Raw genomic sequence first — 24,197 nt, 5'->3', positions numbered from 1 at the left:
CTTTTAGTTGAGTGAATGTTGAAGGCAACGTTGAAGTAAACTGCACTACTGGGAGGATTGCGTGCAGATGTTGAAATCATCACATAGATTGAGTGGGCCGCTGTGTTTAGGGATGAGGCAGAAGGCTGTTTCAAGTCAGTCTAAGAATTTGCTCAGAGGACCAGGGAGAAAACATACAGCCAATGTATGCAATGAAGTTTTGACAGAAAGCTTTAGAAAATAATGGGATTTTTTTTTCCCCATGATGACACCTGTCCCTGGGTGACCAGAATATCCGATAAACACTCTTTGATCTTACAAGCTGTCTAGACAAAGTTTTATTGGGTTAAAATGAGAAAGTTGTTCTGTATACTGGGTTAGAATGGGTTAAGATATGGTTTTTGGGTCATTAAATAAGGACGCACATGCATAAACACTAACACTTTAAACCTTAGGATATATTACAATGTAAAACATTAACAACAATACACTAAAATAGAAAAGTTGATATTATTATTTTATTTTATTTTTCATTAGTCTGTGGACTTTTATTTATACTAATTGAATGTATGTTGGGTGGCACAGTGGCTCAGTAATTAGGCCTCACAGCAAGAAGGTCATTGGTTGGAGTCCCAGCTGGGCCAGTTGGCATTTCTGTTTAGAGTTTGCATGTTCTCCCCTCCCCTCTCTAGAGTTTGCATGTTCTCCCCATGTCCGTGTGGGTTTCCATTGCGTGCTCCAGTTTTCAGTCCAAAGACATGCTCTATAGGTGAATTGAATTAACTAAATTGGCCGTAGTTTATCAGTGTGTGTGAATGAGTGTGTATGGATGGTTCCCAATACTGGGTTGCAGCTGGAAGGGCATCCACAGTGAAAAACATATGCTGGAATAGTTTGCGCTTCAATCTAGATATCAATAGAGACTAAGCCGAAGGAATGAAATGGAATAAATGAATGACTGACTATATAATAGTATAAGCACTATGTATTATTTAACATTCAGAACATGGGAATGGGGCACAGACTTTTGACATTTGAAGGGACAGGAGATCTGACAAAAAGTGCATGTACTCAAAATCAATGATAACATTGTAAAAAACTATTTCTATTGGTAAGACTTTATTTTGATGGTCCCTATTGCACATTTAATTGACAAAAATTTGCATTGCATCTACATGCCAATTACTTCTCATTTGAGTATTAGTAGACTGTCTGCTTTATATGTGCTGATACTGCTCAACGGACATTTAACTGACTATAAGAAACTTTGCAAGTATGTGTCAACTTAAACTAACCCTTACCCCGACCTAACAGTCTACTTATAATCTATTGAGAATTAGTTGGCATGTAGATGCAATGTAATTTAAATTCAACAAAATGCGTTTAAGGGACCATCAAAATAAAGTGATACCAAAATAAATATGTAAAAAATAATAATAAAAAAACACTTGTGCACCTGCACACACTTCTTCAGTCTATTATTGTTTTGATTGTACTAGTGCATTTGGTGATGTGATGATATATATCGTTACCTCAGAATAAATTAGCTTTTTTCAGGCCCCAAAAACTCACTTTCAGAGTATTCGGTAAAAAATCATAGCCTACTCATTTATTTAATGCCAGAGTGTTTCCTTTTCTTTTTTTTTTTTTTTGACTGGTGCAATCAAATCACCCCATACAATAAACCACAATTCACAGAAATATGTATTTGAAATTAACATATTTGACTTGGATAAAGCTGTGGTCAGACTAGAGTTTAAACAGGTTTCATTCTGTCGTGGCACTGTGTAAAGGGACGAGATTGTGACTGTGCGTTCACACTTAAAATGGCGAGAGCATCAAAGTAGCCGAAAGTCAGTATTTTTTAATGGGAGCCGGCGGCGAGGAGCGGCGCGGTGCATCTTCGCCAGTGTGGGCATCAAAGAGAGTTGAAATCAAGTCAACTTTATGGTAATGAGCTATGACGCGGTTCGGTGGCAAGCAATCAAAATGTAGAAATCCACCGCTTGAGAGGAGTCCAGAACACACAGTCACTGTAAACTTGGGTTCTGACCACAGTTGTTCCCAAGGATTTGATTATTGCGGTTGCCTAATTTCCAATTATTTTTTACAATGTTTTCTTACAGTGACACACACATACAAATATATATATTTTTAGTATTATTGTTATTGTTTTTTTTTAAATCTCATGCTAACTATTACAAGAGTACAAAACAGGATTGCTGCTTGAGAATATTTCAGACAAATGGACAAATATTGGATAAGCGGAGCAAATCCACACCACATGCAACAACTCAATCTTCTATAGTTAAAGGAATTTGATAAAGCGTGCAACATTTCCACGCTAGAAAGCACATTTTTAATGCAGGAATGTAACTTCCTAATGATTTGCTGATATGCTACAACGGCTTCTTTAAAAATTAGATCAATGTGGCATATTTTGTGGCAATCGCCGATGGAGCAGGGAAGGTAGACAGCGATGTCGACAGGCTGGCCAGAGTAAACTTTGACACTCTCACCTTTGGTGTGAACGTCCAGTTAGACATTAAAAAAGCGAGCAATTGCTCCAAATTTAAAATTTCTGTACAGAGATGTCATGTTTTGATCTTCTATTGGTCTCACAGAATCACGTGATGCCATTTCGCACGTCAGAGTTCACCATGATTGAACTTTGCAAAACTTGTCGCATGACCTTGCATTTCCAGTCTGCCGTGCAGTGTGACCACAACTTTACACTTATATCATCTGCCTTTATTGTATTTAATTGACCAAATGTATTAAGTATTCATTTATGTCATTGGAGATTTTATTGTCTACATCGATAAGCCAAAACATAATCCAGTCACAGGTGAAGTGAATGTCATTGATCATCTCCTAACAAGGCCACAAAAAGGTCAAAAGTAGATTAGTTTGTAAGTAAACAATCAGTTCTCATAATCAATGCTTTGGATCTGGGAGAAACGAGCTGACAAGAGAAGCCTTATAGCAGGGCAACTGAATCAGAGAATCTCTTAAGCAACAGGGTTTGTGCATTGGCTGCTCCCAGTCAGCAGTGGTAGGAATTGATCAACAATGGTGTGAGAAACCCCAAACCAGCGACAGGGTGTTCGCTGCCCAAGGGCGACTGATGAAAGAGGGGCTGTACAAAAGGCTGTGTCTTCTGTGGCTCAAGTCGCACAAAATGTTAATGAAATTTATGAAAGGAATGTGTCACAACACACAGTGCATCGCCCACTCCTGTCAATGGGGCTATGTAGCCGCAGACCAATCAAAGTCCTTATGATGACCTCTGTATGCCATCAACAGAATCTGCAATGGACAAGTGCAATTTAGAGCTGAGCATTCTGCACACATTGTTCTGGAATGGTTTGATAAACATGATAAGATGCTGAAAGTGTTTTTTGGTCTACAAATATCCCAGATCTTAATCAAATAGAGCATTGTGGGATGTGCATTTCTGACAAGCTTGATAAAAAGGGGCTCTATATTGCAGCCTATAGGACTTGAAGTATCTGCTGCTTACTTTTTGGTATCAGATACCGCTGGACACCTTTAGGGGGGTAGGTGTTTTGGCTCACACGGTGTACCAACAGCATATTAGGCAAAATGTTATATATGTACAGTATACTTATTAGTGTATGGTACACTTACTCGACTTTGAAGTGTCTATTGTTTTTATTTGGTCTTTTTTTTTACTAAAGAATTTCTGGCCATTTATCTAAGACTGCACTCTTTTTTTGTCAATTTTTGTCATGTCATATTTACATTCAAAGCTTTTATTGAGATTTTAGAATGTCTGGCATCATATTCTATGAATTTATTACTCCAAACTACAATCTTTTTTAAATAATATAGCCTATAATTGTGTAAGAGTTACTAGACCACCTCTGTAACTCACTTTTTCTGGGAAGTGGGAAAGCAATGTATGTGTAATGAGCAGTTGTGTGTCTAATGAGTGCAAAGGATTGTGGAGGGTATATTTCCAACACAGGCTGATTGTGGATACGTACCCAAGTTTACATATCTGGAGACCACAAAATATGTACCCAGAAGTATGTCTGGCTGCATTCCATCTTTAAAACGAATGGTATGGGGCAGTACGAGCGGTTCCTTTTCACACTAAAGCTGACCACTCACCTACATATGGAAGACTTTTTACAGTGTTACCCTTTTACCCATAGCTTGCCATGTATGCCAATGGACTTGGGATGTGGAGCAGAGTGGACCACAACAACAGGGTTCAAGTCCGGCGAAGAACATTTCCAGAAACCAGGTAAAACAAAAGCAAAAAAGTCTGCTAAAAGCTAAAAACGTGGTAAAATTACACGTTCACAATGTTTTTTTCTTTTCTAGATTGCTTTTGAAAATAACTATTGGTTGGGTTTTGGGAAGGAGTGGGTGGGTCAGTCGACAACAAGCTGGTTGGCTGAAATGCATATTGCGACCTCTGGTGGATTTACACAAGAAGAGGATGCACAAATGGCATGTACAAGAGAAATTTGAGATCATGAAAAATGCACACAATGGCCTTTGGTGGATTTGCGAAAACAAAACCTGCAAGCAGACGTAGCTCTGGGTATGTATTTTATAGTCTCCAGAAATGTAGACCTGGGTACGTATCCACAATGAGCCTGGGTTGTGTAATTCAGGTGACTGGAGACTGGATGGCCTTCCAGCTGCAGCCCACTGCTGGGAAACAACCAGACTCTCTTACATTCACACACACACACACACACACACACACACTCGGCCAATTTTATTCACCCAATTCACCTGTAGCGCATGTCTTTGAACTGTGGAGGAAACCAGAGCAGCCAAACGAAACCCACACGAATACGGGGAGAAGATGCAAACTCTACACAGAAGCGCCAACTGGCCCAGCCAGGACTTGACCCAGCAACTTTCTTACTGTGAGGTGAAAGTGCTAACCACTGAGCGACTGTGCCGACAGAAAGTCTTTTATGTTTTGTCAATTTAATAAAATAACAAGGTTAGAATGAAAATTGCACACATTTAGGAAAAGTCAGGGCACTATTATTATTATTAATTTTATTTAAAATATAAATAGAGTCCAAAATCCTGCCACTGTAGTGCTAGTGTTATCCATGATGGGCCTACTCAAGAAATATAATTAATCTATCAGTTGTGACAGTGTGTTTGGGAATCAACCGGTCTGATTAAGAGATCAAGAGACATCCTTAGGCTGAAGACATGTCTGCATCTTTTCCAGCCCACTTCCCTGCATAAATTGCACTGGATGTTTTTTTATTTTATTTTTTCTATGCTGCTGGGGTGATAAACCAAGTTATGCAATCGTTATGAAATCGATTTAATTAGTTACCATGTAAGGATGTATGATTTGATTTGAATTCCCAATTGGTGCTTGTATGTGTTCATTGGTAGGTTTCAATACTGCTGCATGTAGGGAAGTTTATATGCACGTCAATGTAAGGCAGTGAGTTTATGAGGAGCTGGGTTTATCTGCTTTTTTATGTGTTTTTGTAGACTGCTTGTTTGCTGATTTCATTGTTTTTGTGACCTGTCTAAGGTCAACAGGACAAATGTAGCTGCTTGGCTACTGCCTATAGTAATATAGATAAATGAGCATTGATGTTGTCAAGTCGTGTCTTAAGAGAGTTTGGGACAATCTGTGCTCAGCAGTTCTGTGCTGCATTTATTTCATTCTGTCAGGCAGAAAAGAGACAATAAGACTGTAGAAAAACGAGATAATTGGCTCACATGAAAATGCATTGCGTGATCTAATTTGTTTCTCTCAGAAAAAGAGAGAAATGTTTCATCTCCCAAGGCGACGTTCCTTGTTTTTACATGATCAGCACATATTTTTGTTTCATCTCCATTTGCGGCTTCTCTGTGCGTGATTGCAAACATATGGTAAATCAATTGAGGAAAAGCAGTTTCAAAAACGAAATGACCAAAAGACCTTAAAAATGTGTTCTTATAAGGCAATATCAGAAGTAGAACATCAACAAGCCACACTAGACATGTTAGAAACCTTGGACCTTCACTCTTAAAACAGATGTAGTAACAATATTACAAAAGGGGTTATTTTAAATACACACTGTAAAATATTCATAAATTAGCATTTACCATATTTTGTGATTCATGTTTTTATTTCCCTCCATTTATTTATGCTTTTGAATTGCATTATAGGAGGTTGATGTTGCTTCCAATAACATTTAACCTTGAAAAGTGACTTTGATTAACATTTTTAATAGTTTAAAGTGATATATTGTATGCACTAGTGTTATAATGTTGTATATTATGTATGTATTGGGGTTATAATGTTGTATAATGGTAAAAAAAGCAAAAACAAAATTGTAATAATAAACTACCTGTAAATTTAGGTTATTTTAGAGACGTATTTCTCTGTTGACCTTATTCTTCAATGCGGAAGTGCGCTCATTTTTGTGATTGTTTTAGAACTTCCGATTCAGCTGCCTATGGGAGAAATGACTTGGAATAATAAACAGCAGAAAACAATCAAACTACTTACTCTACAAACAAGTGTTTGTATGACAATACAGACAAAGTAGAATAAGATAATAAGAAAATATCAGTTTGCAACACCAAGCAGCAAAACGAGCTGTTTTTAACATCTAAAATGAATGGAAGTGAATGAGACTCGGAGAATAAGGTGAATATACTATTTATTATACATTATATTATTTCAAACTACTAAAATGTCAATAAAAGTGACTTGAAGTTAAACTGTAAGTTGAATTTTCAACATCAAAAGTCAAAAGAGCAGAGGGCAACATCCCATAATGCAATTCACTACCGTAAATAAACGGAAAACACTTGTGAATCACAAGATAGGGAAACTGTTAATTTACCGATTTATTCTTTTTTTTTAACTAGCTTGTTATTCTTAGCACAGACAGTGTCCTAAAATATTTAACATACTAATGTGTTCTAAATTACACAGCATGTGTCATAAATGTGATTTTACTTTTTATCAAAATTGTTGCAATACACAAAAAGCAAGATTTTTAATACATGACTGCAAAATTCACAGTAAAATTCTTCTGAATAATTATCATAAAGACATTATTAATCAACATAATATTTTTTTTACAAAAAAAGGTAAGTAAACTCACATCTGGCCAGAGGGAAAAACCACACAAAACACAAGCCCTTGACAAGAATGCAACCCAGGTTAAAAAACCTACCGCTATATACGTTTCTGGAGAGCACCAAATACGTCCCAGGAGCTATATTTTTTTGCAGTTTGTTTTCGCGAATCAACAAGAGGCCGCTATGTACGCGTTTAAGATCTCAAATTTCTCTCAAGAGTATCATTCGTGCCTGCTCTTCTTACATAAATCCACCACAGGCTGCTGTTGACTGACTGACTGACCCACCCTCCTCCTTTCCTAAACCCAACCAATAGTGTTTTAAAAAGCTCGCGTCTACCCACTTCCCTAAATTCAACCGACAGTTTTCAAAAGCAATCCAGAAAAACTAAAGCCGATGCATCTTCTTTACAGTGGTTGGTTGGCATCCACTAATCCCACAATGTGTCGCTGCTGTAAATAAGATGTAGGATAGACTGCAGCCAAAATTAATTAATTTAGTTGTAGTTTGGTAGTAAAAGGAAGTGATCTTCAGCAGAGGCAACACCACTGGCAATCACAACAGTAAATAAGGCATACACAAGAGAGTAAATGATGAGGTAATTTTCATTTTTGGGTGAACTATCCCTTTAAGCAAGGTGGTGCAGTGGGTAGCGATATCGCCTCACAGCAAGACAGTCGCTGGTTCGAGCCTCAGCTGGGTCAGTTGGCATTTCTGTGTGGAGTCTGCATTTTCTCCCCGTGTTCATGTGGGTTTCCTTTAGGTGCTCCAGTTTCCCCCACAAGTCCAAAGACGTGGTATAGGTGAATTGGGTAAGCTAAATTGTCTGTAGTGTATGTGTGTGAATGAGTGTGTATGGGTGTTTCCCAGTGAGGGATTGTGACTGGAAGGGCATCCACTGCGTAAAACGTGCTGGATAAGTTGGCGGTTAACTCTGCTGTGGTGACCTCTGGTAAATAAAGGGACTAAGCCGAAAAGAAAATGAATGAATCCCTTTAAGCAAATGCAGTAACTATTGTACTGTATGTGGGGAAGTGTTTCTGTATTATACTGTAGTTGTAATATTAGTTATATTTGTCTGGACAATTTAAATAGAATATATTTATCTTATTTGATTATATTTTTTGACTTATCACAAAATAACATCTGCAGCAGGTTTAAAATGAAAAATAATTAGCCAAATTATTTGTCTTGTTTGACAGTTTACAATGAATGTAATTTAAAATGTTTATACTAGAAGTTCTGTCAAATTTGTTAGTTCAGTCTTGCATTTAAACTTCCACTTACTACATATTCTCTTTTTTAATTAGTCTATTTTGAAAATTACTAAACACATATTTACATATTTCCATACAAAATATCATTGTGACTTGGAATAATTAATGATAACAAAACAAGTTGTGTTGTTTGAGACTGTACAATTAATGCATTTTTAAAATGTTTATGTAAAAGGGCTGTCATGTTTGTTTGTTCGGTGAAGTTACAACCCCACTTAATAGAGAGATTTTCAGTATTAATGAGCATGAAACAAGCTGCAGCTGTACACATTTTGTGAGAATGCAGCAGCATATGGAAATCTAACAGCTGGAAACAAAGTGTCAAAGCCTTGAAAAATGCTGCAATGTGACATGCTTTACTACATTTTAAACAGCTGTTTAAAATAGCTTTTCACATTTCCAGTAATAACTCATTTTATTACAGTTATTGTTCTTGCAGTTTCTCCTCATGTTAATCAAGAGTTTACATTGAAAGTGTGTAAGAATGAAGTACAATGCACCATATTGTACATAAAAAAGGGAAATGTTTAATTAAATACATTGTTGAACCAAACAGGCATGTACAATTGCATATTCTTTAATGGTTAAAAATTTTAGATATGGTTAGTTGATTCATATCTGGTGCTCCCTGAAACTATTTTGATGACATTAGCAGCACTAAGTCTACCCTGTCGTTTAAGTGTGGGTTAGAAGACCATAATAATTTTCCATTTTTGGAAGGTAATGTGTCTGCTGGTAGTTGAGAGACAAGAGAAGGGTCAACACTAGGAGTCTCATTCTCATCTGAAGAGAATAATCAGGGTCCTCCTCAAGATTATCCTGTCTCAGACACATTACCTCTGTCACTTTCAATGTCAACAATCTGTGACAAAATCACAGAAAATCTTTGCTTTGCTTAAAAAAACTATGTCAATTATATATGTTCTGTACATACATTTACATTGAATGGGGTCAAATTGACCCCAAGGATAATAGGAGGGCTAATAGCATGGATTGTACATTATAATGAAGTGTAACAAAAAAAATTTTTATACGATAAGAAAAAAAAATTGTAAATACTAAGATGGAAACACATTTACCGAATACATTTTTAGCTTGAACATTAAAAAAAAATATGCAATCTTGTTTTAAATGGAGTTATCTTGTTAATAAAAGTTCAGCGGCGGACCCACACCTCACTTTGTCTCACCTACTCCCTAAAACTTATTGAAGGCACTCTAGCACTATTCTTCTCATTCATTCTAACCTACCCTCCCTCCCTCTATTTCCTCACTTTCCATTCACAATCCCATAACCCTCCTCACTTCCACATGTAGGTTGAATCGGGGGGTCCAATCACTCTACCAAAACATTATAGAGACAGTACCCCCACTCTAAGTCTCTGGGCATCATCGTAGGACACCCGATCAACCTACCTACCCGTTCACCATTTATCTTCTTACTTCCCTTCTCTTTCATCCCACTGTTCTTTTACCATCCCTTTCATCCCTACAATTAAGTCTAGCTCAAAGTGGCGTGGTCCATGCTGGTGAACAGATCGTATGATAATAAAACTAGATGGCACTAATGACAAAATCACAATGTAAAACTTCTAAAATGTTGTTTTGGTCATTATTCTAGTTTTGCAAATGAATCTAATTTGTATTTTTGGAAATATAGCTATTGTCATAACTTTATTATTGATGAGCGCTGTTAGACCACTGAGGCAGACAATTTGGCCATTCAAATTATTAGAAAGGGACTCATCCTCATCAGTGTTTATGAGAGTTACATCATTGTCTCAAATAAAGTTTAACATCCCCCTAAGCTGTGCTTCTGAGATGGCCTGAAACATTTAACATCTTGTGGATGATGATAACAGGCACTTTAAATCAAAGCTAAACCATCATTCAGAAGGACAAGTCTCTGAATCCACAACCTGCGGCACAGGTCAACCTTAACATATGGGAGATTAAGTGAGTCTAAAGGGAAAAAAAGAAAGATATTGACCCCAAAAAGACAAGGCAAGTATTTGTGACGTTTTTATGAGTACAGAAAAGGAGAGACAGGGAGGAGCAGCAATAAAAAAGATGATGCCTTGAAGTGCTCCAGTGAAGAGGGTAATAAGCAGGAAAAACCTCTTGTCACATGATCGCAGCCATCAGAGACATACAAGGAGAACAAAGAATATGAGGCAAATGGAAAAAAAGAAAGACTCATATTCAAGGGCAGTGCTGAAAAAGTGTCTTTCAAGTTCAACAAATAGTCAATTCGCTAAAAGTGTCCCATTTGCTCTATTGACATATGGAATTTGACCTATTCACCCGGGTTATTGATTCTTAGAGACATGAGTGACCTGTGGCATGGATGAGGTTAGACAGGACACAGAAATAGGAAGAGTTTTTTTTTCCCAAGTAATTGGAAATGCAGTTCACATGACTAGTGTACGTCTCTCTGCCATTTATTGATTAAAATGTATTTATACCAATCCTTTTTATTACAAAAGGTGATGCTTATGTGTTCCACATTAAATTTTAACATGTTTGTTTGTTTTTTTAAAGATCCCCAAATAAAAATCTAATAGATATGTGAAGCACATGCTAATTACATAAGAGTTAATATTTGGATTTCACATGAATAAAATATGTCATATATATATATATATATATATATATATATATATATATATATATATATATATATATATATATATATATATATATATATATATAACCACTGGAATTACAAATATGAACATATGTTCAAACATACACTTACCAGCCACCTTATTAGGTACACCTTACGAGTATCGGGTTGCAGCCCCTTTGCCTTCAGAACTGCCTTAATCATTCATGGCATAGATTCAACAAGGTACTATAAATATTCCTCAGAGATTTTGGTCCATATTGTCATGATAGCATCAAGCAGTTGTTTCAGATTTGTCGGCTGGACATCCATGAGTGAATCCACCATTCCACCACATCCCAAACGTGATCTACTGGATTATGATCTGGTGACTGTAGAGACTATTTGAGTATAGTGAACTTTTTGTCATGTTCAAGAAACCAGTCTGAGATGATTCTCGATTTATGATATGGCACGTTATCCTGCTGGAAGTAGCCATCAGAAGATGGGTACACTGTGATCATAAAGGTATGGACATGGTCAGCAACAATACTCAGGTAGGCTGTGGCATTAACACGATGCTCAATTGGTACTAATGGGCCTAAAGTGTGCCTAGAAAATATCCCCCGCACCATTACACCACCATCACCACCACCAGCCTGAACCATTAATACAAGGCATGATGGATCCATGCTTTCATGTTGTTGATGCTAAATTCTGACTCTACCATTCGAATGTCGCAGCAGAAATCGAGACTCATCAGACCAGGCAACTTTTTCCAGTCCTCTTGTGTCCAATTTTGGTGAGCCTGTGTGATTTGTTGTCTCAGTTTGCTGTTATTAGCTGACATGAGTGGCACCCGGTGTGGTCTTCTGCTGCTGTAGCCCATCTGCCTCAAGGTTGGACATGTTGTGTGTTCAGAGATGCTCTTCTGCATACCTCGGTTGTAACGAGTGCTTATTTTAGTTACTGTTGTCTTTCTATCAGTTCAAACCACTCTGGCTATTTTCCTCTGAACTCTGGCATCAACAAGACATTTGCGCCCATAGAACTGCAGCTCACTGGATATTTTCTCTTTTTCGGACCATTCTCTGTAAACCCTAGAGATGGTTGAGGTACAATATAAAGTGGGTCTCACACCGTACGAGAAGCATTGCATTAAGTTTCATATAATAACCACAGTATTTTCAGTGGATTTTCTACGCTTATGCTGGTCACAATGGCGTTTCATCTCGTTTCATGCTTGAACAACTAAATTAATGTTTGGGTCTATTTAAAGCAGTAAATTTTTATTAAATTACATTATCGATGTTGTAAATGGAACCTCATGAAATTGGAAATTGTAACATCACCCTTTCACCAAACATTTATCTGTGGCTGAAAAACACTTTCTGGGCATATAGTTTGTAGGTTTGTTTGTAAAGTGTCATTAAAGTCTTGTTAATTATTATTATTATTATTATTATTATTATTATTATTATTATTATTATTATTATTTTGGGAAGAGAGCACCCAGCTATCTAGCTGTCCAGCTACTGTCCTATCCCAATAAAGGCAAAAAATGGCAAACATAAATCTTTTAAAAAAAATAATTATGTTTTTTCATTTCTAGTTACACCTCACTTAACTGACAGAGAGATTTTCAGTATGAATAAGCATGAAACAAGCTGCATATGTTTTGTGAATGCTGCATATGGAAATCTAACAGCTGGAAATAAAGTGTCAAAACTTTGAAAACTGCTGCAATGTGGTATGCTTTGCTACATTTTAAACACCTACATTTAAGGTGTCTTTTACACTAATGCATTTTGCTTTTAAAATGTTTACGTTTTGTTAAGGTTACACCTGGCATCCACATTACTCTTCCATATTCCACCCACGGAAACAGTGTTTTTAGAAAACTAAAGATCCAGTTTTCATTTTGAAATGCTGGTGTTTCATTTCAGTGTCCCCCCCAAAAAAAACAGTTAGTCGGTAAAGATGTGTGTTCAGATGTTTCTTAAAGATGGCCAGAGACTGTTCGCATAGCATTAGGCAGGTCATTCCACCAAGATGAAACTTTAAAGGTGAATGACCTTGCAATCAATTTTGTGCCCCTATGGAATGGAACCACAAGGCAACATTTGGTAGCAGAGCACAGAGCCTTTGGCACATACAGTAGGCCTGAACATTTATTTGTGACCATATCACAATATAGTGACCACAATACCAGTCATATGTGTTCATTTTTGGAAATTGACTTTTATATATAGTCTAAAAGAAGAAAAAAAGCTTTCCAATGATAAATTGAATGTTAGAATACTGTAATATTTAGTTGAGATACAACATTTGGAATATCTGGAATCTGAGGGTTCACAAAAATCTAAATACAGAAAAAAATCACTTTTAAATTTGACAATTTTTTTCGTTCTTTTTTTTTTTTTTTTTTGAACCCTCAGATTCCAGATATTCTAATACACTAAAATATTCAGATATTCTAAAAATGCAGTTATTTCGACCCAATTCTGGGTGTAATGGGGACTAACCCAACTGCTAGGTTATTTTGTTTAATTAAATCAAAAGGACCAAGTTTAACCCAGTGTTTGAGTTAGTCCATATTTTACCCAATTTGGGTTTAAATAACCCAGCATTTCTTAGAGTATATACTTGCCAATGCATATTACTAATCAAACATTGCGTTTTTGGATAAAACCTTCATGGAACATAAGCTTTACTTTAAGTTCTGACTCGTACAGTGCACATTTTGTCTGTTCCCAAAATTGATTGGGCAGAGAGCGATTTTTACATTAGCATGATGACCTTTTTTTTTTTTTTGTATTTTCAGTATTTTGCAGTATTGTTTGAAATTGATTGACTGAATGATTTAATATTCTTTTTCTTTTTGTAAATTTATATTTTATGACCTTTATGGCCAGCCATTCAAATAATAATCATCTATTTTAATCTATATTAATAATCATCTACTTTAATAATTTATTAAAATGTCTTCTTACACTGTCGTCAGTCAGTTTGAAACAAACATTGAGATCAAATAAGAAACATGGCAGGACTTTGTCCAGCAATAAATGATTAGATTGTAAAAAGTGATGTTGTTTACTAATTGCTGCTGTTGTTTCTTGTCAGTGAATGGATTGGAGTAACTCACCTGGCAATTTTCATTTATGCTGATTTTATGCTGAATTTTAAAAATCCAACCCAGGCTCATTCTGAAAACGTACTGCTATATACATTTCTGGAGGGTACCAAATACATCCCAGGAAGTACATTTTTATTTATTTATTTATTTTGCAGTTTATGTTTTCACAAATCCACTAGAGGCTGCTGTGTATGGGTTAGGGTTAGGGTATTTTCAGATCTCAAATTTCTCTCTCAAATGCCATTCGCGCCTGCTGTTTTCATGTAAATCCAATAGAGGCTGCTGTCATCTAACTGACTGACTGACTGACTGAATGACTGACTGACTGACCCACCCTTCTCTGTCCCTAAACCAACCAATAATGTTTTCAAAAGCACCGTTTGACCCGCCCACCCACTTTCCTTAACCCAACTGACAGTTTTAAAAAGCAATCCAGAAAAAGTAAATTTTTACCACATTTTTAGATTTTACCACATTCTCACCCAGTTATTTACTTGTTTATTTTATTTATTTTTGTTTTTGACTTACCTGCTTACCTGGAACTGTTATTCGCTGGACTTGAACCCTGTCATTGTTGTCAACTCCTCTCTGCGTCTCACGTCCGCCAACGTACATGGCAAGCTAACTGGACAGGTAACAGCGGCAAAGCAGTCCATACAGATGTAAGCGGTCAGCTGGTAAGCATGAAAAGGAACAGCATCACACCTCCCTGTAGTGTTTGTTTTAAAGATGAAATGCAGCCATAAGTACTTGTAGCTACATAATTTGTGATCTCCAGAAATGTGTATATGGCTAAGTTTTCAGAGTGCGTGTGTGTTGCAGTGTGACCTGCCATAGGCTGAAGCTTAGACCACAGGGAAATTCTTTCCAGAGACAAACAACATAGCTTGTGATGTTATCTTTACTGTTGCTCTATTTCTTAAAAGATTATGCCAGTGCTTCTGAGCCCATAAAGCTCTGTTTTAGGACAATAGTCTTTAGGCGATTAGATTAACCATGATTCTTCTTAATGGCTTGCCTGGCAAATTTCCCAACTCTCTTTTCTACATCAAAAAAGCTAATGCACCTGTTTCACTTAATGTCACCCCTAATGCACATTTATCAAGTCACTGTGCTCTTATTGTGTAGGATGGAATATAGCATGCCTGTGCAGTGAAGAGCACTCGTACATTGAGATGATTTATTCATCTTATTTGTTTGCGATTTGTACGGTGAACGGATTACTATAGATTCAGCAAACACAGCACTCAAACGGAATAAAATAAAATGTTTTGTGGTGTTAGAGTGCACAGAGTGAAGCAGAAAAATCAATAATAAATGATTTTTCATCGGTTCAGGTACTGTATGTTACATGACAGTGATCTCTTTACTCCTTTTATTCCAGATGAATCTTTACTGTAATTTCCCATTTGTAACTTTATTTCTATTTGTCATATTTTTAGTTCATTTTAAAAGTGAAGTAAATAAATATAACACTTTTAGCACATACTGTTTTTTTTAGGATTGATTGTTTAATTGAGTGTATATTGAATGTAAAAACGCAACGGTTACTAAAGTAACCCTCGTTTCCCGAGGCGGGGGTACGAGGATGGAAATGCTATGTGCAAACTATCTGAAAGAGTAATAAAACAGGCCAATGAAATGCCAATGAGTTGGCAGCGTCAGCGTGCACAGTTGGCGTCAATTACAATCAATATTGAATAAAGCCGCCGCTCATGCCACGCCGAGGCATCCTTTTTTAGCTGAAAGAGCCTTTTACGACTAGCAGCTAAGGGGCAATCGCTGTGGTGAAGGAACATAGCATTTCTTTTGCCCCCCACCCCCCCCCCCCCCACCCCTCGGGGAACGAGGGTCACTTTAGTAAGCGTTGCATTCCCCATGAGGAGGAAAACTTCAATGCTAGCAGGAATCTTCTACTATGGGGAAATCTATGGAAAACGCCACAGCAATTGAACCTTACCACATCGCAGGTGAGAGGTTTGACAGGCTACAGCATGAGCGCACCTGCATCACCAGAGGCATAGCCTTCCAATGTGCCCCCTGGCCCTAACTTACCTTACTTACTCGAGAAGCTTTACAGGTTTAAATATATTCTTCAGGGAGTCGTAAAAATGCACATAGTTAATTCTAGGAATTTAAGATTCAATAGTACATTGGGAAAGCGTGCAGTCCCGATAGGGAGGATGCTGCAGAGGCCACCTGCTGCCGAGAAAGGAAGACCTGGTATATGGCATATGGACTTGCCCTGAGAAGGGGGAGTACACATATAAGAAAATGGTTTGCGGGAGGGAAGACACGAGCCCGCCTAAGAGGTGGGACTACACCGTGGCTGAGTAAGCATATGGGATTGCCAGCAGGGATCGCTACATAGCAGGCAACTATATCCAGAACACAGGCTGACCAGCGGGCATGCCAACAATGTAACATGCCAAGCCGCTGAGTCAGATGCTGGGGGCCTCAGAGGAACTCTGCAGGGTTCGCCAAGTTGGGAACTTAACTGACAGAGCGAGAAAACGCACGTATCTCTATGTTAGAGAGAAAGGCGCAGCAAGCATTTTACAACAACAAACCAAATTTCCTAATTCACTGAGGTTTCCCAGCGCACATGAGGAAACCGGCTCCATTCGCAAATGATAAAATCTCGCAAATGTATTAGATCTCGCCCAGCCCGCAGCTCTACAATGTCTGTTAAAGAGGCGCCGTGTGCTAACGCCCAAGAGAATGTGCACTCCAAAGCGCGAACAGGACAAAGCAAAACAAGGGGCTGGTTCTGACTTCTCCGTGGGCAGCACTTGCAGGTTCACTACGTAGTCTAAAACAAATGCTGTAGGAACCTAGGGCAACTAGGGTCTCAGGAAAAACGTCAGAGCAGGCCGGCCCAAATAGCTGGCACATTTCGCTGACAGAAAATAGAATTAATTATCCGTCTCTGGGAACTGCATGATGAGGCGATGCTTTCCCAGTTTCCCAGTGCGCCGCCATCGCTGCGTTCTTAGAGCGGGGATGATCATATTGCCAACCCCTCAATGCAGAGGGGACAGCCTTAGCTCCAGCCAGCTGAAGGAGGATAGCATCACACTCATCTGGCATGTTTGGGGTCCTTCTCGCAGAGACAAGCAGTTGATATAAGCCATCGTCGCCGTCCGTCTAGCACCGGTAAAAAACAGCGCAGTGCAAGATATACTGCCAACAGCTCCAGGCAATTAAAATGCCAATGCAACCAGGTTCCTTCCATGGACCCACAGCTGCATGCCCATGCCCAACACATGGCGCCCCAGTGCTACTGGAAGCATCCGTCAAAATGATGACATGCCTGGACACTTGTTCTAGAGGCACAGAGGCCTGTAGAAACAAAGGGTCCATCCAGAGGCTGAGGGCGCGGTGCCACAGCGAATTGGGTGTCACCCGGTGCATGCCCACGTGCCATGTGCATCTGAGGACCCGATCATGAAGCCAATGCTGAAGCTGTCTCATATGGAGCAACCAGAGCGGCGTGACACCGGCTGCAGATGCCATATGCCCCAGGGGGCGAGCTTACTCTTTTCTCGGTTGACCTGAAGCCCCAGTAGGTCGAGGTGCCGAAGCACCCTTTCCCTGTCCATAATAAAATGATCCTGTGAGTAAGCTAAAATCAGCCAGTCGTTGAGATAATTGAGTATGCGGATGCCCGCGAGCCGAAGGGGCACTAAGGCACCCTCGGCAAGCTTGGTGAAAACCCGCAGAGACTGAGAGAGCCAGAAGGGGAGGACTTTTATTGCCAAGCTTGTTCTTCGAACACAAATCGCAGAAACTGACACTGGCGTGGAAGAATGGAGACATGGGAGTGTGAGAGAAGGGAGACCGTCCTCCTACACTCTGAGCCACTGACTAAGTGCACCGATCCTGCGAGCTGGAAGGCATGGCGTCCCAGATTGGCAGTGTTCAGGCTGTAACATCCAGGGAAGGGCAAAAGTGTTTCTTGAGGATTTGGTGGCGTTAAAAAACACTGTTGGATGATGAAGAGCAAGTTCATTCTTCTCCGGATGGCCCGTCTCAGGGATGCTTCACGGTCTGTTTACCGGACTTAGTGGTGCACTAGGGCAGGGCCGCTGGTTGCCTGCAAGATGCTCAGCACAATCGCTTGGCTGGAGGCGCAGGCAGAGGTGGTGGAGCAGATCTTGAAGTCGCTGGTCGGCGCCCCTTTGCAAGAAGCTGTGGATGGCTCGGCAGGGGGAGTGGTCTTAGGATCCCGCCGATAGATGACCTCACCCATCGCATCCAACGCCTCCTTCACTGCCATGAATTATTGGGTAAATTCACTGACGGTGTTGCCGAACAAGGCAGCCTGGGCTCGTGCATCAGGTCTGGGTCGGAACCACCCACATGCAGCTGGGCCAGTGCCTGCGCTTGGTATCCCGGGTAGGTGGCCATAGCGTGCAGAGCAGAAGCAGCTTGGCCTGTTACTGTGTAGGCTCTGGCTCTGAGGAAGGTAGATAATCTACACGCCTCGGACGAGAGACGAGGCTGACCTCACCAGAAAGAGGCATCACGTGGGCATAAATTGACCGTAATGGCACGTTCAATCTGGGGAATTGACTCATACTCCTTGGCTGCTCCGCCATTAAGGGTTGTGAGGGCAGAAGCGCACGCAGATTGAGCTTAATGTGCACTTCTGGGAAGAAGGGGATGGGAGGCTTAGAAGGTCTTGTCTTCCATTTATTCTCCACATAACACCCATCTAGTTGGTCCAGCCGCAGGGCTGGGGGATAAGCCATCATCAGACCCATGGCCGAAGCAGCCCAGGAAAGCACGGCCATCATGTCTATTTCTAGATCAGACGCCGAGCTCACTACCCTGGAGGGAGGGAGCGGCTTCGAATCCTCTTCAGACAATGACAGCCCACACTTCGATGCAGTGATGGACATCTGAACCTTGGTGTCATCAAGTGAGAGGGATACCATCCAGGAGGACAGAGCACTTCTCTCACTCGAAGCTTGGATGGAGCGCGTGGAGAAGTGAGAGGTCCGCGAGCCCGAGGGTGGTGGATTTACTCCGACTGTGACCCTCAGATCTACTCGAGTGTCAACCACAATGTGGGGAACAACAGGGATGGGTCACCCTTTTGCAAGAGACATGAAACGCAGTGCTCGTGCCTATCATCAGGGGACAGGGAACCAATTCAAACAGAAACGCCCGATTTATTACTCTTTCAAATGATTGGATTCTGACAAAATCCCCATAGTGGAAGTTTCCACATAGCATTGAAGTTCCCCTCCCAATGGGGAACTGTGTTGAGTGGAATTAATCTGTTCAATTGTGTGCAATTTGTTCATTGTGTGCATTAACCAACAATAAATCATTTTTGGTTTAGTAATTATTTAAGAATTACTAAAGTTAAGAGGCGTTATCATTTAGTAACAGAAGTAGGTACATAATGTGAGTCCAATAGGATTTTAAACAATTTTGTATACTGCTACAATACTGTGAACTGTGCGAGGCTATACTGTTGCTCATATTGAGGCAGCAGCAGCTCAAAGCATCTACACCCGACATAAATGAACACTTTAAACCCATTTCTCCTTCATGTCTGAAGCACCATGAGTGCATGTTGGCCTTCTGTCCACATTGAGAAGGGGTAAGAAAAACTGAGGTTTGAAAACCTAAAGTGGATACTTTTGAAAACACTGTGTTTCCGTTGACAAGTGGACTTTGAAAACTGAGCTTTATGAAATTTTACTTTTGCAGAAAAAAGAAAGAAAGAAAGAGAGAGAAAGAAAGAAAGAAAGAAAGAAAGAAAGAAAGAAAGAAAAGAAAGAAAGAAAGAAAGAAAGAAAAATCGCATTTGAATTAAGTTGTTAGAGCAGCTGACTGTAGTTGGTTACCCATAGATATTTATATTAGATGTCGCCATTGTTGTCTACTGGAAGGAGTGCGTCAATAGATCCACCTTTTTTGTGCAAGGAAGCGCTACTTTGAAATGAATGTGGGACCAAGGTGCAGTGGAGAACTGGCCATCCAGAGCCATAAATATACACACATACATATATCTATGATTGGGAGTTTTCCCAGTGGTCAGTATGCAAATATTTTTTAACTTTTCTACATCGAGCACGGGCATTGCAGACAAAGAGCATGTGTTTGTGTGCATGGAAATGTATTTTCTACCTCTCTGTTAAATTTGATCGAATCCATGTCCTGAAACACACACCCTCTCCCGCTTTCACTTCTAATTCTAACGGAGGGAGCGATTCGTTTGTGAATGAATCTTCATTATGAATGGTTCGTGTGCATCATCAATATCCCTGCATCTTAAAGTGCACATCCACCTTTTTGATCTAAATGGTATATAGCATTTTTAATATTCTATAATTTAGGGTGGAAAGTTTGCACATTAAGGAACAGGCACTATTTTACAAGTCAAGCATAATTGAGACAACTGATAAGTCCACATTGAGAAGGCTTTTTTGTCAAGAAAAACTGAGGTTATGAAAGCACTTTGTAAAGTGGATACTTTTATAAACACTGTGTTTACGTTGATGAGTGGACTTTTTGACTTGTCGAATTATGACTTTTCAAAGTTTGCAGAAAGAAAGATTGTGTTTGCATTGTTCGAGCAGCTCACTGTAGTATTGGTTACCTAGTAACCAACAGTAAACAAGTCAAGCATAACGGAGAAAGCGGATTAGTCACGTAGTTGTAATGTTTGCTAAATCAGAGTTTATTATGCAAATGTTTCCAACTCCCATTGTTCGCATGAACCCTTTTTTAACTCCAAAACCACCTGAAGTGAGTGTATCATTTTTTGTTTGCGAATCAAGAGATTTTTATTTTGAAATTTGGCATCATTCCATGCGATACTTAAAAATGTATCCCAGTGCACACAGAGTGATGGACTCTTCCAGTTATTGTGTTTCTGGATTAGGGAAGACAAGAGACAATAGCAAATGACCTGACAAGCATAATACAGCATTTTCACAGATCAGTGTTAACAGGTAACATTTTGATGACATAATTGTTTGTACACTGAATAATGTAATGACTCAGAATAATGGGATGTTTGGCCGAACTGAACTGTTGACATTTTCTCTTGAACTATCTCTTTTATTTAGCTTTTTTTGTCCTCCCAATTAAATGCCATTTTAATTACATAATGAAATTTTTTTAACTGATAATGAAAGCATGCAATTGGGTGTGACTTAATTAAAAACCCAAAACGGCATCATTTTTACTTGATAGATGATATTTAAGGCATAGAAAGAACAATTTAACAATACATTGGGGGCTCTCAAAAATTGCATCTGGGCCAAAGCATGGGGCTGGTGTGATGAATTCTGCATAAATTGCATACCCTTTGAGCAATTCCCCATATTCTCCACCGGATAAGTTCACAATGTCATAATTCATCTCTAATCTAATGAGCTTCAACACTAGCAAAGCACAAATCAAATTTGCTTAGTGAAGGGAAGCTCTGAAATTTCATTCCAATGAACCTCTCCTGCCATTTTGACATATACAGGAAGAAGCTAATACGATTTACTGCGGACACCACATGAATTATCTCCAATAATCTGAATTAAATGTGCCAGGTCTTGTGCTACTCTCTTTAGCTAATTAAAGTTCAGAGATGGAAAAAAATCAACACCTTTTTTTATGAGGTCATCACAAGGTTGTCTCCTTTTATTTATAATTAATAATTTTTTTTACATACATACAAAAATACATATAGTTGGCTAAGATAAATAGTCCTGTGAAATTGTGATTCTTTTTAAAATATTTCCCTAGTGATGTTGAGTGGAGCATGGACATTTTCACAGTATTTATTTAAATATTTCTTTTCTTCTGGAGAAAGTCTTATTTCTTTTAGTTTAGCTACATTAAAACAGTTTTAAAAACATTTTTGAGGACAATATTATTAAAATCGTTTATGGTGGCATGGTGGTTCAGTGGTTAGTACTGTAGCCTCACAGCCAGAAGGTTGCTGGTTCATGCTGTAGGTCAATTGAATAAACTAAATTGTATGTGTGTCAATAAGAAAGTGTATGGTTTTTTCCCAATGCTGGAATGTGGCTGGAGTGACCGCTGTGGTGACCCCTGATAAGTAAATGGACTAAGCTGAAGGAAAATAGATGAATGAATGGAAATGGTTTATTTAATACTCAGCAAATACAAATTTTACCAAAGAAGCAAGTATTTAAAAAAAAAAAAAACAGACAAACTTGCATCACAACATTACAATGAGAAAATGGTTTCCAGCCCAAAACTGTCCAAATTCCTCCAAAACCCAGAAAAAAAGGACTAAAAACTAAAAACACACTTTAGGTACATACACTTGGTTTTTGTTAAATATTTAACATTAAATATAAAATATAATTAAAATATTTAACACCTGCAGAAAAACATTCATCATCGGACATCATCCAAAAGTAAACTAATATGAATTACTACTACAGTAAGTAATAAGTACTACAATTAAAAAAAAAAAAAAAAAAAAAAAAATATATATATATATATATATATATATATATATATATATATATATATATATATATATATATATATATATATATATATATATATATATATTTATTTTTTCCCCCAATTTACCCAGAGAGAAGATTTTTTTCTACAAAACATACGTTTTTTAGTTGCGATAATGGGGTATATGCACTCAGATGCATATGCACACAGTCTTTCCATAATGAAATTGCCACGTTTAAGGTCTAATTTCTTCAAAAATCAGTGATCTTCACTGTCTGATGGATATACGATATAAAGTGGGTCTCAGACCGGACAAGAAGATAAATATATAGTTGAAGTCAGAATTATTAGCCCCTGTTTATTTTTCCCCCGATTTCCCCAGAGAGAAGATTTTTTTCAACAAAACATAATACTTATAATAACTCATTTCTAATAGCTGATTTATTTTATCTTTTCCATAATGAAAGTAAATAAGGTAGGCTAATAATTCTGACTTCAACTGTACATATATATATATACAACAGTTCTGTATGGTTCTTGAAGCTGATTGGCTGATAGCCGTGCAATATTCTGCAAACAACAGCCCCTTCACCCTTGTGTATTACTCCGCCCACATAGAGCAACAAGTAGTTGCGATAATGGGGTATATGCACTCAGATGCAAATGCACACAGTTTTTCCATCATGAAATTGCCACGTTTAAGGTCTAATTTCTTCAAAAATCAGTGATCTTCACTGTCTGATGGATATACGATATAAAGTGGGTCTCAGACCGTACAAAAAGCACTGCATTAAATTCCATTTTCCCCCGCCATGTCTTTAAAATATTTTTTTTACCCTGGTATTTTCAAGTGGAGTATCTGCGCTCACCTACTGATCCTGCGCAGGCTACGCAGTTTTTCATCTAGTGTTATGCGTAAACAACTAAATGAATGCAAAGGTCTATTTATTGTATTTTAATTACATTACAACATCAATGAGGTCCCTTTTGTAATTGAAAATAGTCACATTAAGCTTTCACCTGAAGTTTACCATTTGCTAAAAAACACTAGCTGTGCATATACCACATGTACCACATATATCAAATAAAATTGTGATATTAAACAAATAACCTAGTTAATGTATTATATTGCACTTTAAGCTGAATACTAGTAGCTTGCAAAATAACTAGTAAAATATTATGTACAGCCATCATGGCAAAGACAAAAGAAATAAGTTATTAGAAATACATTGTCAAATGAAATAAATAAAATTTAAATTTTAAATAAATAAAACTTTTAGTGTTAAAATATGTTGAAAAAATATTGTCTCTGTTGAACAGCACTTGGGGAACAGAATGAACATTTTACAGGACTGCTAATCATTTAGACTTCAACTGGATATAAACTGTGAATGATTCTAGTAAGGTTTTAAAATATCAGCTGCTGTAATTTGATCAAATATACATCCGTTGAATTACCGTAGACAGCAAGATAATATACTCTAACTGGTGCTTTACAAGCATAATTATATTTTCCTGCCCTCTGGTGTTATATTTGAGTGGAATGTACATAATGATTTAAAAATGAAAGTTAAGTGATCTCGTATCATCGTTTTGCTCATCTTGTAATGGCCATTGTCATAGTTATTGCTGATACTTGATAAAATTGA

The sequence above is a fragment of the Danio aesculapii genome, chromosome 5 (assembly GCF_903798145.1).
Source record: "Danio aesculapii chromosome 5, fDanAes4.1, whole genome shotgun sequence".
Classification (NCBI taxonomy): domain Eukaryota; kingdom Metazoa; phylum Chordata; class Actinopteri; order Cypriniformes; family Danionidae; genus Danio; species Danio aesculapii.
The sequence above is the reverse complement of the archived record's forward strand: the minus strand, read 5'-3'. Positions refer to the sequence as shown.